An 18,693-nucleotide genomic window follows, 5' to 3' on the forward strand; every position below is an offset into this window, starting at 1 on the left:
AAACATTCAACAATAATGTTTAAATTCATGCATTTCCTTTCTAAGCCAAGCACAGAGACCCCACCAGATGCAAATAATTAAAATCAATGCCCTATCACTGAACACTGGGATGAAATAAAGTGATCAATATGTGCTAATTGGCTGCAAAGGGAACTCTGGACTCTCCCTTCAATAGTATAGTTTATACGGTTTGCAATGTAAAATTAATTTGACAATAAAAGAGCAAGTAGCCTCATCCAATTAATATAGTAGGAATGCCGTCGATTGGCCGGCTGTCTTTCTTCCTCCCAGCCTGGCTGGGAAGATTGTGAGCATTGGAAAAATACTGTAGAACAGTGTCACTGCAAATACTAAACATTCATTTCTGAACAGCTGAATAAACTAATAGCAGGGCTGCATTCTGTATATTGGCAACGGCAGGGCAGCAGAGCTACATGATGTAATATGATATTGCAAAGCATGGTTGAGAGAGCCATGGTCGAGCCAGTATCGTGGGCATTTTGATCGAGTGAGTGTTCAGCACAAATGTTGGATGGTTTTATTTGTGGTTTTTCACAGGAAGAGAAGCCCTGGCACGACTGCTTGAAGATTGACGAGTCAGGATATGCACCAAAATAAGATTTGGATGCCTGTTGCTCTTCAGTCTATCAAAGCCCATCTATCATTGATTTCAGTGTATCCATTTCATGTACCTGTGCAAGGGTCAGTTTGCATTTTGTTCTGTGCTATTTGGCACATTCATTCTGCTATAGCCTCTTTATAGTATGGGAATGCTTGAGGTCACACCGACATGTGGTGTAGCAATGATAAGTCCAGCTTAACAACAGGCTGCCTCAGTCAGCTAGGCTTAATGGAACGCTGACAGACTGCTTGACTTCCAGCCCGAAGTTGATGAGAGTTTGAAGCATAGAGCTCAGCGGCACTCCATCTCCCGCACTTCCGTTGGACTAGATATACCAGATCCTCGAGCAGCAGGAAGCATTCATGCACAGGCAGTTGCAATAATGCAGAGTGAAGTCTTAGTTATCAGAGCCCAAGAGGTGGCAATGAAGCAGTTATCCTTCAAAAGCCTCCTTAATTTCCCCTGGAATCAGACCCTAGTGTGGCCTGTCCTACATTGTTTGCCAGGGACCTCCATGCCAGGTAGGAATCCCAGAGAGGATCCTAATGCACGATTACAACAGGGTGTCCTCTTGAAAAAGGGAGACACAAGACATTGCAGATGCTGGAATCTGGAGCAAAAACCAAACTACCAGTGTGTCAGGTGACGCCTGTAGAAGAAAATGGAATCAATTCACCTTCCTTTTCTATCTGATTCTACCCTCCGCAGCTCTTTGCTGCCTCCATCACCACCTTTCACCTTCTGTTACGATTTCCACTCTTCCTTCAGCCATATGCCTATCACCCCTCCTCACCTGGATCCACCCATCTGCTTATTGCCTGCCAGCTCTTGCTCCAACCCTCTCCCTCACCGCTTTATGCTGGCTATCTCCCCTAAATCACTCTTCAGACAAGATGAAGGATTTCAACACAATACCTCCATTCCCTCCACAGCTGTCGTATGGTCCATGGAGTTCCTCAGGCATTTTGTTATTTGCTCCATTTTATTGAAAGTCTAGCCCTGGAAAGAATGGTTAGTCACTTTTTAAAATGTAATATTCATCTTTAAGGACCACCCCTCAGAGGGAATAGTTGGGCCTTAAAGGGTTTCATAAGACTAATGAATGGGTTCAAATATGAGGCTAGGCTGCACAGAGTTTAGATGGGGAAGCAGAGTATTAAATCTTGAGGGCCAAAGGTGAATGCATTGTTTTTTTCCCCAGGGAGAAATTTAATAGAAACTTGCAGGGCAACTTTTTCACCCAGAGAGTGATCTGTATATGGAATGAGGAGCACGAAGAAGTAGTGGAGTGAGCGTATTAACAACATCTAAAAGATACCTGGAGAAACACATTCATAGCAAAGATTTAAAATGATGCGTGCAAATGGGATGAGCTTAGTTGAATCTTTGTCGACATGGACCAATATACCGTCATTGACTAAAAACCAGACTCAGATTTATTACAGCACTTTTAGGGCCCTTTGGACCACAATGTGGTGCTGACCCATTTAAATGACTCCACAATCAATCTAATCCTTCCTCCCTATACAGCCCATAACCCAATATTTTTCTTACATTCATGTGCCCGTCTAAATGTCCCTATTGGATCAGCCTCTCTCGCTGCTATTATTTATTATCACTAACTTAAATGCCTTGAAATGTGTTCTTTTGGGGCAGCAGTACAGTGCAAAGACAAACATTACTATAAATTAAAGAGAGAGTGCCCCACCCATCCTACTCATGCTCTACTGGCCCACTTTCCAACAAACCCCAGCATTTTTCAGACAGCAGGAAAGTGTGTTATCAAAAATGAGATGGAAAATATGCTGCTGTATATAAATAAAATTGATGCTTAAGCAACTTTGACAGAGCGATTATATCTCAACACTTTACACTGGCATGCTAACATATCGTTTGAATAAATAATGTCTTCTCTGTTGCTCACTACCAGCATCATATTTTGCAAGCTCTAGTGACACAATAATATCATCGGTAGCTGGGATACCAAAATGGTGCAGCTATTAGAAGTGCTACTCTGGGATCCTGGTTCAGTCCTGCCCTCGGACGCAGTCTGTACAGTTTTCAGATTCTCCTGCTGCAGGTTTTCTCCCAATTTCTCAGTCTCTTCTGAAATCCCAAAGACATGGTAGGTTAATTGCATGTGGTAATTTGCTGAAGTATGTAGTTGAGTTGTAGAATCAAGGGAGAATTGATGGTAATGTGGAGAAAACAGGTTACAGGTAAATTTAGTGGAGATATTGCTCTTTGGGAATATATAGACTTGGTGGGCTGAAATGATCTATTTCTATGTGAAGACATACAGCAAATGTTTCAAGTCTAGAACCATGCACCAGACCTAAAGGATTGACTATGTCTCTTCCACAGACATTGCCTGAGTTTTTCCAGCATTTTCTTTTATTTTACTTTTTAGATCTTCAGTCTTTTGCATTTCATTTTCATGGCTTCCTTTCTGTGTTGGAAGGAAAGATGAAGTAAACAGAAGTTGATTTGTCTGAAGGAATCGTGGTTCACAATCAGGAATCTGGGACTGGTATACTTGAAAGGGTAAATGCTTAACAGCTCCACACAGCAGGTGGCTGAGGCACAGAGAGTGTAATCTTGCAACTCCTTACTCATACTGCAGTGATGCATGTTGTCGACATAGACTCAGTGGCCACATTTTTAGGTACACCTGTTACACCTGCTTATTAATGCAAATATCTAATCAGCCAATCATGTGGCAGCAACTCAATGCATAAAAGCATGCAGACATGGTCAAGAGGTTCAGTTATTCAGACCAAACATCAGAATAGGGAGGAATTTTCATCTGAGTGCAACACACACAAAATGCTGGAGAAACTTGGTGGGTCAGACAGCATCTATGGAAATGAATGAACAGTTGACGTTTCAGGCTGAGATCCTTCTTCAGGACAGGAAAGGAAGGTGGGGTGAGGAGGAGGGGGACAAGGTAGAAGGTGCTTCACGTCCTCCAGACGTGAAGCCAGGTGGGTGGGGGAGGAGAGAGTAAGGAGCTGGAAGGTGATAGCTGGAAAAAATAAAAGGCCAGTGAAGAAGGACTCTGATTGGAGAATGGACCATAGAAGAAAAGGAAGGAGGAGCGGCACCAGGGGGAGGTGATAAGCAGGTGAGGAGAGATGGGGGGGGGGGTTTGCAGAGTGAGGTATTGAAAGGGGGAGGGGAAGAAAATGACCAGAAGTTGAAGAAATTGATGTTCATACTATCAAGTTGGAGGCTACCTAGGCAGAATATGAGGTGTTGCTCCTTCAAGTTGAGAGTGACCTCATCTTTTTGCAGCTGGAGGTGCTCAACAAAGCAGTCTCCAATCTGTACCGGTCTCACCAATGTAGAGGAGGTTGCATCAGGAGCACCAGATACAGTAGGCAACCCCAACGGATTCGCAGGTGAAGTATTGCCTCACTTGGAAGGACTGTTTGGAGCCCTGAATGAAGGTGAGGAAGGAGGTGATTGGGCAGGTGTAGCACTTCTGCTGTTTGCAGGGGTAATTGGTAGAGGGGAGTTTGGTGGGGAGGGATGAATGGACAAGGGAATTACGGAGAGAGCAATCGCTGTGGAAAATGGAGAGTGGAGGGGAGGTAAATTGTGTTTAGTGGTAGAATCAACTTTATTGTGATCTAAGTGACTTTAACCACGGAATGATTGTTGCAGCCAGACAGGGTAATCTGATTATTTCAGAAATTGGTGATCTCCTGGGATTTTTGTGCGTAACGGTCTCTAGAGTTTATAGAGAGTGGTGCGACAAACCATAAATATACGGTGAGCGGCAGTTCTGTTGGCAAAAACGCTTTTCTCAGAGATCAGAGGAATGGCCAGACTGGTTCAAACTGACAGGAAGGCAACAGTAACTCAAATAATTATACATTAGGAAAGTGGTGTGCAGAGAGGCATCTCTGAATGCACAGTAAGTAGAATCTTGAAGTGGATGGGCTAGAGCAGCAGAAGACCATGAATATACACTCAGTGACCACTTTATTAGCTACAGGAGGTACCTAATAATGTGGCCAATGAATGTAAAATTGGTAGCAGTGACAGACATTCAACCCTTCAAGCCAAATTCATCATTTAACAAGGATTTTGCTGACTTTTCCCTTCATTATATTTTCCACCCATTACTCATACACATTTTAATTCTACCATGGAATAAAAATTTTCCCATCTCCACCATGACCATTTTCAGTGACTCCACAGTTTGTTAGGGTAGAGACATCCAAAGATTCAGTACTCTTAGAGAGAAAAAAAATACTTCCTTATCTCTGGAAGCCTGTCTCCCTGGTTATTATTCTTAGTATCCACCATGTTAAACCCCTGAAAATATCACACATTTTAATAAGATTGCCTCTTATTGGATAAGGTGATGTGGAGAAGATATTTCCATCAGCAGGTGAGTCTAAGACCTCATGGCACAGCCTCAGAATTAAAGGACGGCCCTTTCAATCACAAACAAAAGAAAATCTGCAGATGCTGGAAATTCAAGCAACAAACACAAAATGCTGGAGGAACACAGCAGGCCAGGCAGCATCTGTGTGAAAAAGTACAGTCGACGTTTCAGGCCGGCATCTTTATCCCAAGGTAGAAGTATCTCATACTAGAGACTATGCTTTCAAGATGAGGAGAGAAAGTTCAAAAGGGATGTGCAGGGCAAGTTTTTATTACAATGAGGTTGGTGAGTGCCTGGAGGCAGATACAATAGGCATTTATGAAGCTTTCAGATTAGTGCAAGAATATGCAGAGGATAGAAGGATATGGACACTGTAGGCGGAAAGGATTGGTTTGTTTAGTCATTGAATTACTCGTTTAAGTAACTTGGCTCAACATTGTGGGCTAAATGGCCTGTTCCTGTGTTGTTCAGTTCTATGCTCTATATAGTGATTGGTCACAATGGAGCCTCTGTAAAAATTCATTTGATCTGTACTCTATTAAGAACCCTCACTGTGAATTAGGCATTGTGCAGCCTACTCTAATGTATTACCAGGGTGACAGCAAGGATTGAAATGGTGATAATGAATCACAAAGATGCCATCATGCTAACAATGCAAGGGCAGCATAGATTCCACTGTTTGTTAATTTAGCTGGGAAAAAAGTGAGAACAGTCTGCATTCCTAAATATCCTCAGACACAGCCCACAGCCTCCTACTCTCCTCCTCTATATCCTCATGATTACCTGGTCAGATTCTGTTTTAACTACATCAACAAGTTTGTAACCGAGGTCCCAGTAGTGGCTGTATCTCAAATAACAATGAGCCCACACAATGGACCACTATCAAGAATGAATACTGTGCCATCCCACGCCCACACTTTGGAAAGTCTGATCACCTGGCTGTACTTCTACTCCTGGCATATAGGCAGAGACTAAATTCTGTAGCAACCAGGGGTGAGGACCAACCAAGAAGATATGGTCAAAGGAGGCAGATGAGTGCTTAGAGGACTGCTTTAAGTCAGCAGACTGGACGATATTCAAAGATTCATCTTTGAGTCTGAATGAATGCGCCAAGGTTGTCACTGACTTAATCAAGGCCTGTATGGATGAATGGGTGCCTTCAAGAACAACCTGGGCAAATTTGAACCAAAAGCCGTGGATGAACTTTGAAGTTCCGAAAGCTGGGGGCCTTTGTACCTCCCGCTGCAAATGGATCCTTTACTTCCTCATTGGGAGACCAGTCTGCGTTGATCAGAAATAACAACTCCTCTTTGCTCACAATCAACACTGGTACAATTCAAGGATATACGCTTAGCTCATTGCTGTACCCTCACTACGCTCGTGACACTATGGCTAGGCACAGCTCAAGTATCATCTATAACTTTGCCAATGACACAACAGTTGTTGGCAGAATTTCAGATGGAGACAAGGAGGCATACAGGAACGAGATACAGTATATCAGCCGGTTGAATAGTGTGCAACAACTTTGCACTCAACGTTAGTAAGACCAAGGAATTGATTGTGGACTTCAGGAAGGGAACACACACTAGTCCTCATTGAGGGATCAACATTGGAAAGTGTAAGTAGTTTCAAGTTTCTGGGTGTCAACATATCTGAAGGTCTATCCTGGATGCAAGATGTTGATGCAATTACAAAGAAGGCACGACAGTGGCTATACTTCATTAGAAATTTAAGGAGACTTGGTATGTCACCAAAGACTCTCTCACACATTTCTACAGATGTACTGTGAGAATGTTCTTGTTGCATCACCCTCTGGTATGATGGGCTACTGTGCAGGATTAGAAAAAGCTGCAGAAAGTTGTTAACACAGCCAGCTCCATCATGGGCTCCAGCCTCCCCAGCATCCAGGGCACCTTCAAAAAGTGATGTCTCAACAAAGCGGCGTCTATCATTAGGGACCCCATCAGCCAGGACATGCCCTCTTCTCATTGCTACCATCACGGAGGAGGTGCAGGAACCTGAAGACTCAAACTTAACATTTCAGGAACAGCATCTTCCCCTCTGCCATCAGATTTTTGAATGGACAATGAACCCATGAACACTACCTCAATACTTCTGTCTTTTTTTTTGCTTTCTTTTCACACTACTTATTTAGTTTGATATGTATATATATTTCTTATTGTAAGTTATACGTCTTTTTATTATTATGTATTGCAATGTACTGGTGCTGCAAAACAACAAATTTCACGATATATGCCGATGATGTTATACTTGATTCTGATTTTGATTCTGAGATAGAGAGTCTAGTGACAGGGCATCATGACAATCTTTTCCACAAAGTCAACAAAACGGCTGGTCATTGACTTCAGGAATAAGGAGGGTGCACATGCTCTTGGCTACATCCATGATGTTGAGGTCAAGAGGGTTGAGAGCATGAAGTTCCTAGGAGTCAACATCAGCAATAGCCTGTCCTGGCCCAACCCGCATGGATGCAATGACCAAGAAACTGCACCACTGCCTCTACTTTCTCAGGAGGCTAAATAAATGTGCGTGTTTTCTTTGACCCTCACCACCACCTCACAATGCAACGTAGAATCCATCCTGTCCGATGCATCACAGCTTGTCGTGGCAGCCGCTCTGTCCGTGACCACATGAACCTGCAGAGAGGTGTGCACACAGGTAAGCACATCACAGAAACCAGCCTAGCCTCCAGAGACTCTGTCTATACTGCTCACTGCTAGCATTTCAAGGACTCACCCACTCAGTCATTCTCTCTTCTTCCTCCCTCCCAACAGGCAGAAGTTAAAAAATCCTAGAGATACCATGCTCAAGGAGACCTTCTACCCACAGTTACATTATTGAACAGTTCCCTAGTACAATAAAATAGACTCTTGATCTGACAATCTACTGTACTGCCTTATGATCTTGCACCTTATTGTCTACCTGCACTTACTTTGTAACTGTAACTCTTCATTCTGCATTCTGTCATTGTTTTACGTTGTACTATCTCAATGCACTGATGTAACGAATCGATCTTTATGAATAGTATGCAAAACAGGCTTTACGCTGTAACCTGGTATGTGTGACAATAGTAAACCAATTTACCAATCCTCCTGCCATTCTGGGCAGGTTAAAGAGAAGTGTGCCTTTTTTAGGGCCTTTTGCCCACCTCTAATAATCTTTAAAACTCATCAACCTTAAATAAGTTTTAAAACTGTTGAGTTTTAATTGAGTTGTAAATCTCATTTAAGGTCGATCATTGTTTTTATTGCATTGAGGTTCTTTCAGTAAGGCACCTTTGTTCTTCCAATCAATTCTATTGCAATCAAGGCCAAGGCATGGTTTGCTCACCTAATTAGTTTAATTAATTGTAGTACATCGAACAGAGAACGCAGTACAGGCCTTTCAGTCATGGTGTTCTGCTGGCCTTTTAACCTACTTAAAGACCAATCTAACTCTTCCCTCTCACATAGCCTTCCAACTTTCTTTCATCCATGTGCTTATTTAAGAGTCTGTTAAATATCCCTAGTGTATCTGTCTCTAACACCAACACCCGGCATGAAAGACAGTTGCGTGTTTTAATTATATTCATAAAGTAAACCTGAAATAAAAAGCCAGTGCTAACGTTGGTGACCATGAAGCTGCAAACAAGAGATTGTCGATGCTGGAATCTGGAGCAGAAAACTAATTGCAGAAGGTGGGGAGGCGGTTGTGGGCAAGGACCGTGAAACTTCTTATTTTCTTAATATTTCATATTATTGTATTTCCTATTTCCTTGCAGTGTGGAGGGGCATTTCCACCAAATGAGTCATTGCTGGCTCCCAGAGCAATAGTCCTCAAAACAATAAATTGTGTAGGTTGGTTGAAGAATCAACTGTCTTAAAAGGGACATGAATGGTGTTATACAGGTAAATATTTAGAAAAACAACTCCTGGAGGGATTGAGTGGATCAAACAGCAACTGTGATGGAAGAGGGAAAGTCGACATTTTGGTTTAAGACTCTGCGTCAGATCTGAAATTTAATCATCGCTGTGCCTCCACAGATGCTGCTGGACCTAATGAGTTCCTCCAGCAGCTTGTTTTTTTTTTCTTTGCTTCAGATTCCAGCATTTGTATTCTTCTTGTGTATGCAATTACACGTTTTTTGGTTGCATTTCCAGTGCCTCAATGAGAACTGAAACAGCTGTTAGTTGAGGTGCTATCATATTTTGTCACCTTGTCCTCAGAGTGAAATCTGTTGCTGTTTCCAGTCATAACCATTACCGTCTTCATGATAGATGATCTAGCAGTCTAATATAAAGAGAGCGTTTTCTGTTAAACAAATCATCTTAATGAGCAGCAGGAGAGCACGCTTCCTGCATTGTTGACATGGCTTATAAAGTGTTGTGTTGCAACTAGATCATTTTACCTGGTGTTGCAATGATAGAGCTGAACAGTAGGCACAGTGTTTTGTCGAGGAGTGTGGAAATTGCATATTACATCGCAATGGAAGTATCTGAGCCAGGAGTTAAAAAGAGCATGGAACAGTATAGCACAGGAATAAGTGTTCTGGCCCATAATGTTGTGAAAAAAATAATTAAACTAGTAATTAAATGCCGCACTAAACTAATCCCTTCTGTCTACTCAATGTCCATATCCCTCCATTCTCTGGTGCCACAAGGGACTACAGATGCTGGAATCTGGAGTAAGACACAATCCTACTGGAAGAACTCAGTGGGTTGAGCAGCATTTTTCAACCTACCCCCTCCTGTCTCCATCCACCCACTTCACACACGGGTTTTGCCCTACACCCATCCGGTTCCAGCTGTTCTTCACCTTTCCCGTCGACTCTAATGGGTCTCATTCTAACCTCCTTTATTTAGTCTAATCTAGCTCTGGTAGTGATTTGTGTTCCTGACTATCTCCCTCCAGCAGCTCCCTACTTCACTCTCCCCTCCCCCCCACCTTGCTCCATCTGTTGTTTTTATCTCTCTCTCTCTCTCTCTCTCTCTCTGTCTCTGTCTCTCTGTCTCTCTCTCTCTCTCTGTCTCTGTCTCTCTCTCTCTCTCTCTCGCTCGGTCTCTCTCTCTCTCTCTCTCTCTCTCTCTCTCTGTCTCTGTCTCTCTGTCTCTCTCTCTCTCTCTCTCCCCATTGATCATTCAAGCAGGAGTTTCCGCAGTGCTGTAAATCTTGAGCAGCATACACAAATACTGCAGGATTTTAGCAGATCAGGCAGCACCTATGGAGTGAAATAAACAGTTGATGTTTTGGGCTGAGACCAGACTTCCCACCTCTCCCGGAAGTTCTGGGAGTCTCCTGCATATTGATAGTGGCTCCCTGATGCCTGCAAATTATATACAATATCCTGGAAATCGATTTTTTTGAGGGCGAGAGAGAGAGAGAGAGTGAGAGAGAGAGAGAGAGAGAGAGAGAGAGAGTGCGCCATGGCAGAGTGTTCCAAAAAAATGAAAATATAAAATGTACGTCACCCCAGACGACACTAAAGTGTACCCCTGCCTAATAGGGGTAAAAAATAATGACAGTGTTGCTCGCTGCACTGTTTGCAACAGTGACTTTTCTATTGCCCATGGTGGGTTAAGACTGTAAAAGACATGTTGAGGTGAGTTTAACAGGTGTCATTCGTTCATTAGCATAGCAAACATTATTTGAACTAGCTGGCTAGCTGCTAAGGAACTATTCTATTGCAGACATCCCACCTCTCCCCGAAGTTCTGGGAGTCTCCCGCAAATTGATGATGCTACCTCCCTGAAATGAGTTTTTGCAGGGTGGGATGTCTGTGAGACCGTTCATTGGGACTTTATCAGTCTCGGCCAGAAACATTCTGCTAAATTCCTGCTACCATAGTGTCTTAACTCCACCCCTACTCTTCCCCTACCTGACACTACCTGTCTGTTTTACATTCCTCCTCAGTCCACCAATCACCTTAGAGTCCTTTCTTGCCTCTCCCATATGTCTCTCTCTACTGGTCATTTCACCTATCCATTCTCAGTCCTGATGCAGGGTTTCGACCAGAAGCATAGACAATTTATTTCCTCCCACTGACGCTGTGTTCTTCAAGCAGATTAAGTTTTGCTCCCTCCATTTGTTCTTTCATTAGCCTATCTAAGAGCCACGTTAATGCCTCTATCATATTGCCTTCCCCACCATTTCAGGCAGCACATTCCAAACACCCACCAATCTTAGTGTAAAAAAAAAACTTGCCCTGCACATATCCTTTGAGTTTACCTGCTCTCACCTTAAATACATGTATGTATCAATTCTAGGAAAAAGATGCTTGTTATCTATCTGTGCCTCTCCTAATCCTACAAACATCTATCAGGTCTCCACTCAGCCCCTGCCAATCCTCCTTATAGCTCATGTCCTATCTTCTGTGTTCTTTCCAGAATCTCCACATCTTTCCAGTAATGAGTTGACCAGAGCTGTGATGTTAATAGACTGGATTGCATTAATGGCTAGTGTGTGTGTCCGTAGTGTGCTGTTTGTCTACAGTGAAAAGTCAGCATGTTCTTGCCTTCCATTGTGCCCACTGCAACTTGAGTTGAGGACAGGTGTAGACTCCGGATGAGCGCGGGGTCTAAGCGAGGCACAATCCAACTGACTTCATCGTGCAATTTAATGGTTAAAGTTACTTACCTGGCCATTATTCCTGTTGTAGCATCTTGCTTTGTAAAATTTAAAATGACTATATGTTGCCAGGATTCAAAGGCCCGAGTTATAGGGGAAGATTGGGAAGACTGTGACTTTATTTCTTGGAGTGCAGAACACTGAAGGATGACCTTAGAGTTGTACACAATCATGAGGGGGCATAGATAGCCTTCTTCCCCAGCGAAAGGGAACTCAAAGGCATAGGTGAGAGGTGAAATATTTAATGGGACCTGGAGGGCATCTTCTTCACACACAGGAAATCGGAATCAGGTTTATTGTCACTGATATGTAACTCAATTACCACTAGAGCAGTCTGGAGGTCATTGAGCGATCAGTAACAAATACTGGCGTTATGACTTACAAATTTATCATGAAGTAAAAGAAGTTAATTTATTTCTGTAGTTCCCAGGAAGGACATGTACCACATAAATGCCTTTGCAAAAGCCATTTTCAATTGAGCAAGATGGTGTGAGTTATCTCAAGTTCAACAGCAGGGCTGTTAGCTATTTGTAACCAGCCAGTTTATTAAGGCCTGCTATGCTTCATGAATTTTTTTACATAGCAAGTTGACTGTGATCCTGTTGTCATGGAACAATGCTACAAATATTTGAGGTTTAGCCTGAGTATGGAGCAAATGATGTTTATAGTTTGACCTTTCACAACTGCTGAACAATGGCTGTTTGCTCACACTGATCTTTGCAATGCCTGGGGGTAAATTTTACACTGGCACAGGTTCCAGGCAAAGTCTCCAGATTTAAGCAAAATGCTGGGTTGTAAGCAAAGTCAGTTACAGGTAGTTGTGTTCAGTAATGTAATTTGACACTTTTGCATTTGACTTATACTCACATTTTTTTTTGAGCAGAACACACCGTGAGTGGACAGTCACAGGCACGTTGTCTAAACTGACCTCAACTTTGCCATTCTAGAGGGGGGAAAGAGCCAGCAGGTAAGAACTACTGTTTGAAACTCCGAAAGCTATTGGAAGTACTTTGGCAATTTAATATGATAAATTCTCTCATGCTTGCCTTGAGGCATGGATATGATCATTGCATTGCTATACCTGAATCTGTTATTTTGTAAACTGGAGAGTTGTGGACACAGCTCAGCACATCATGAAAACCAACTTCCCTGCCATAGACTTGAGACTTCTTGTTGCCTCTATAAAGTAGCCAGCATAATCAAGGACCTCAGCCACACTAGAAATTCTTATTTCACTTCCCTCCTATTGGCCAGAAGATAAAACGTCTGAAGCCACATACCGTTAGTTGCAAGGACATCTTCTGTCCTACTGTTATAAGATTTCATGTTCTCCTTTTACATTAAGAGGGACTCTTGGAGTCATAATCTAACTCATCATTACCTTGCACCTTCCTGTCTGCCTGCACTTTTTTCTGTGAAATACTTTATTCTGGAAGAAAGGCCTGGCATTCTACCTCCATATTTTGTCATGAAAACCCCAAGGACAACTTCACTACCCATAGGGTCGCTATGAGTCGACGACGACTCAGTGACACTCAACAACAACAGCACTTTATTCTGCATTCTGGTTTTGGTTTTCCCTTGTACAAACTCAGCATACTGATATGATGAAGTGATCTGCATGGATGCCATGCAAAAGTTTTTTTTACCCTGTATTGCAACACATGTGACAGTAATAAACCAATTTAATGTATTAATTTATTAAAGGTCTGTAATGTAAAATATTCCAGGTACGGCATAGGAGCAATGATCAAACAAACCACTTATTTGCATAGGATCCCAACGCTTAGTTAAAGAGTTTAAAGGCATCCGTTAGTCTTGCGAGACCATGGGTCTGCGCCTGGAAAGTCTTCACTCTCCAGGGCGCAGGCCTGGGCAAGGTTGTATGGAAGACCAGCAGTTGCCCATGCTACAAATCTCCCCTCTCCATGATACCAATGTTGTCCAAGGGAAGGGCATTAGGACCCATACGGCTTGGCACCAGTGTTGTCGCAGAGCAATGTGTGATTAAGTGCCTTGCTCAAGGACACAACACGTTGCCACAACACGTTGTTAAAGAGTTAGGGCTCTAAATTCAGCTGAAACCTGTTGTTTTGACTGTACAAGTACCCAGGAGGCTATGAAGTAATGTCCATGGCGCATTTGTGGGCAAATTTCATTGAGTTAATGAAAGACCATTGGAACTAGAAGCCAGGGTATGTTTTGTGCTTGCTCTACCATTCAAAAAGGTCATGACATTGATTAGCTCAGTGCCACTACCTTGTGTTTACTGTGTGCCTCTTGATTCCCTGAATATCTACATAGCTTTTGAATATACTCAGCATTAAATCTTCTACAGCTCCTTTTGATGGAGATGCCAAAGATTCACCACTCTCAGGGTAGTGAGATTTCTTCTCATCCCTAAATCGTCTCATCCTGAATGCTTCGTCCCTTATTTTGTGATTGAGGCCATTGTTTCTAGGAACCACAGAAAGGGGAAATATCAGCCCTGCTTCTATTCCCCTGACAGGCTCCCCATTACCCCATGAGTGGGGAACACCCTTGAGGGAATATTTAATAGAGGTTTACGAAATTATGAGGAGTATAGGCAGGGTAAATGCAAGCAGACATTTTCCACTGAGGTTGGCTGAAACTAAAACTAGAGGTCATGGGTAAAGGGTGAAAGGTGAAATGTTGAAGGGGAACATGAGGGTCAACTTCTTCACTCAGAAGGCAGTGAGAGTGTGGAACAAGCTGGCAGTGGAAGTGACGGATGCGGGTTCGGTTTTAACACTTTGGGGAAGTTTGGGATGGGGGGGTTGTGAAAGGCTATGATCCAGGTGTAGATCAATAGGACCAGGCAGAATAGTAGTTCAGCAAGGGCTAGATGGGCCAAAGGGCCTGTTCCTGTGCTGTAGTGCTCTGTGGCTCTATAACATCAGCCAAAAAAATATAGAGGCGGTAGATGATGATGACAATCAATGGGCAATACTAGTTTTATGTCATATCTTCTTTGCCTTTCGTTGCTGGGAGAAACTCATTCTGAATTTTCCCGAAGTTCCATTTCCCGTTGATTTCATTTGGTGTTGCAAAAATTCCACATGAACTCGCTGCTTTTGGAGTCTGACTTAAGCTGTGAAGCCACATGAATTGGTGTGCACCTCAACACAAATCTTGGGTGTGTTAGTAGGCAGAAACACTTCAGAAAGCAGCCTACAAGAGAGACATCAGAATCATAATCAGATTAAATATCACTGGGGTATGTCGTAAAATTTGTTGTTTTGTAGCAGCACAACATAATAAAAAACTAAATTACAATTATATATATATGTATGTATATATAATTAAATTAAATAGTGTAAAAGCAAAAAAAAAGTATGTTCATGGGTTCATTGTCCATTCAGAAATCTGATGGCAGAGGGGAAGAAACTGTTTATAAAGTATTGACTATGTGTCCTCAGGCTTGATTGTAGCAATGAGAAGAGTGCATGTTTGGGCTGCTGGAGCTCTTAATGACAGATACTACCTTTTTGAGGCATCACCTTTTGAAGGTGTCCTTGATGTTGGGGAGGCAAGTGCTTATGATGGAACTGGCTGAGCTTAGAACTTTCTGCTGCTCCTTCTGATGCTGTGCAGAGGCCCCTCCAAACAAAAACGGAAAATGCTGGAAAAGCTCAGGCAGGTTTGGCGCTGTTTATGGAACAGAAAATGGAATGCTTCAGGGTGAGGACCTGTAATCAGAGAGAGTACTCACATTTTCTTTCTTTGCAGTTCTGATGAATGGTCTTCAGCCTGAAACATTAACTCTGCTTTGCTCTATGCAGATGCTGCCTGCCTTGCTGAATGTTTCAGAAGCTCGGTATCAGGTCCACTGCTGTTGCCTTCAGTGCACTGAAGCAGTTTCAATAGGCACGAAGGTGCATCATGCACAGAGTCAAGTCCTTGCTGCCACAGGGCACCTGAACATTGGTTCTCATTGTGTCCTATACCTGTGCTAGTGCTCCCACACCATCCTTCCCCAGAGGTAGTCAGATGGCGGGGAGAGCAGCTGATCTGCTACCGACGCACACCTACATACAGACTTAGACTTAGGAGCAGGAGCCCCCTCAAGTCTGTTCTGCCATCGGTAATTGTAACCTTAGTTTAGCATTCCCATTGACTCCCAATAACCTCTAATTTCCTGCCTTATCAAAAATCTGTCTACCTCTGCCCTAAAAGTATTCAAAGTATTGCATTCAATTCTGGTCACCCCATTACAGGAAGAATGTGGAAACTTTGGAGAGAACGCAGAAGAGGTTTACCAGGAAGCTGCCTGGGTCTAGAGTGTAGCTCCACAAAACTCATGTCAACTGGATGAGATCAAACACTTGTTGAGTTAGGACATCCACATTCAGTGTTGGGTTCGAAGTATTCTTGTGTTTTGTCTGCTCATTTCTCAGTCCATTCCTCTTGTTAGTGATTCATATCACATGCATTTTCCCACATGATCTTTAACTGCACACAAGTGATCCGTGTTTGCTGAAACTACAGAAGAATTGTCATTTGCATGGGCATCCACTCAGCCATGAAACACTGGAACATTTTGTTTCTTTCCAAACTTAGTCAAAACCTGGCTGTCAAGGATTGCACTGAACCTGTTTTTCAAAGTGACCAAGCACAGGAAAATTAAAGGTGAATTTGTCCTTGTTTATGCTTAGTTACTGACATTACAATTTCTTGGTCTGGTTGTTTCCATCCCCATTCCAGTGGTGGCATGGTATTGCAGGCAGTTAAGTCAATTCCTCAACTGACCAAGTGCAAAAAGTTGGACTGTTATGTTAACTGAGTACAAGAGTTAGGATGCCGTATCCTCCTTCCCCTCCTCGTATCAGATTTCTTCCTATCCAGCCCTTATCTTTTTTATCCATTTGGCTTCAGCTATCACGTGCTAGCTTGTCTCCTTCCCCTCCCCCTACATTTTAATTCAGGCATATCCATCCTTTCCTCTCAGTCCCAAAGAAGTGTCTCAGCCCAAAACGTTGACTGTTTACTCTCTTCCATAGATGCTGCCTGACATGCTCAGTTCCACCAGCATTTTGTATGTTGCTTTGGATTTCCAGCATCTGCAGACTTCCTCTTGTTTATATATTGCCACTGTACCAGATTCTGGTGAGAGCACATTTGTAGTATAGTTTACAGTTCAAAGTTCAAAGTAAATTTATTATCAAATTATGTACATGTTACATATACCACCTTGAAATTCAGTCAACATAGAACAGTACAGCAGTACAAGCCCTTCAGCCCACAATGTTGTGCCAACCCTTAAACCCTGCCTCCCATATAACCCCTCACCTTAAGTTCCTCCATATACCTGTCTAGTAGTCTATTAAATTTCACTAGTGTATCTGCCTCCACCACTGACTCAGGCAGTGCATTCCACACACCAACCACTCTCTGGGTAAAAAACCTTCCTCTAATATCCCCCTTGAACTTCCCACCCCTTACCTTAAAGCCACGTCCTCTTGAATTAGGTAGTGATGCCCTGGGGAAGAGGCACTGGTTGTCCACTCTATCTATTCCTCTTAATATTTTGTATACCTCTATCATGTCTCCTCTCATCCTCCTTCTCTCCAAAGAGTAAAGCCCTAGCTCCCTTAATGTCTGATCATAATGCATACTCTCTAAACCAGGCAGCATTCTGGTAAATCTCCTCTGTACCCTTTCCAATGCTTCCATATCCTTCCTATAGTGAGGTGACCAGAACTGGACACAGTACTCCAAGCGTGGCCTAACCAGAGTTTTATAGAGCTGCATCATTACCTCGCGACTCTTAAACTCTGTCCCTTGACTTATGAAAGCTAACGCCCCATAACCTTTCTTAACTACCCTATCTACCTGCGAGGCAACTTTCAGGGATGTGTGGACATGTACCCCCAGATCCCTCTGCTCCTCCACACTACCAAGTATCCGGCCATTTACTTTGTACTCTGCCTTGGAGTCTGTCCTTCCAAAGTGTACCACCTCACACTCCTCTGGGTCAATATCAGGCTTTTACAGGAAAAAAGAAATACAAAAAATAGAATTTTGTTTAATTATACATAAACAGCTAACGACTGACAAACAATCAATGTGCGGAAGAACTCAAACTGCAAATAAAGTTAATACTGAAACATGAGTTGTACAGAGTCCTTGAAGGCGGTAGGTTGTAGAATCAATTCAGAGTAGTGTGAATGAAGTTACCCACCCTGGTTCAGTAAACAGATGGTTGGCAGGTAATAACCTTTCTGGTGGTATGGGACCGGAGACTTCTGTACTTCCTGTCTGATGGTAGTAGCAAGGAGAGGGCAGAGCTGGATGGTGGAGATAATTAACGATGGATGCTGCTTACTTGTGGCAGTGCCCAATGGAATGGAGGGCTTTCCATAAGATGGACAGGACTGTATCCATCATTTTCCATAGACATTTCCATTCCCGGGCATTGGTAATTCCATATCAGGCCATGATAGGTTGGCAGGATGCTCTTCACTCTGCAAGGATAGAATATTGTCAAAGTTTTGGAGATATGCCCAATCTATGCAAACTTCTCAGAAAGTAGAGGCACTGTTGTGTTGTTATTGTGATGACAAAATTGTGCTGGTTCCAGAGCAGATCCTCTGATATATTAATAACAAGGAATTTCAAGATACGGACCCCCTCCATCTCCATTCCTCTAGTGAAGACTGGCTCATGGATCTCTGGCCTTTTCCTCCTGTAATCGATAATCAGCTGTTTGCTTTTGTTGACATTGAGTGAGAAGTTGTTGTTGTGGTACCACTCAGCGGGATTTTCAATCACTCATCTCTCTCCTATGCCGATTTGTTGGAAGTATAAAGTGAGGAGAGCAGGGTGCTAACTGCACACCCCTGTGGTGCACCTGTGCTGACAGTTTGTTGATGCAGTTTTGGTCACCTAATCAAAAGAAGGATGCCATTTAACTGAAAAGGATGCACAAAGGATTTGCAAGAATGTTACTAGACTGGAGGGCTTAAGGAGATGCTGGATAGGTTGGGGCTTCTTTCCCTGGACTGTCAGAGCTTGAGGATTGACCGTATAG

The 18,693-nt window shown here is 42.9% G+C and overlaps 1 protein-coding gene across 3 annotated transcripts in view; it reads left to right on the plus strand.

The window, feature by feature from the left end:
* Window positions 1-18,693, plus strand: part of bmpr1ba (bone morphogenetic protein receptor, type IBa) — a 602,440-nt gene that overhangs the window by 166,805 nt on the left and 416,942 nt on the right. For all 3 annotated transcript variants that reach the window (XM_063046872.1, XM_063046868.1, XM_063046873.1), the window contains exon 2: window positions 12,526-12,609. The gene's annotated coding sequence lies outside the window, so the exon portion shown is untranslated. The remainder of the gene's footprint in view (window positions 1-12,525; window positions 12,610-18,693) is intronic.

The sequence above is a fragment of the Mobula hypostoma genome, chromosome 4, assembly GCF_963921235.1.
Source record: "Mobula hypostoma chromosome 4, sMobHyp1.1, whole genome shotgun sequence".
Classification (NCBI taxonomy): Eukaryota; Metazoa; Chordata; class Chondrichthyes; order Myliobatiformes; family Myliobatidae; genus Mobula; species Mobula hypostoma.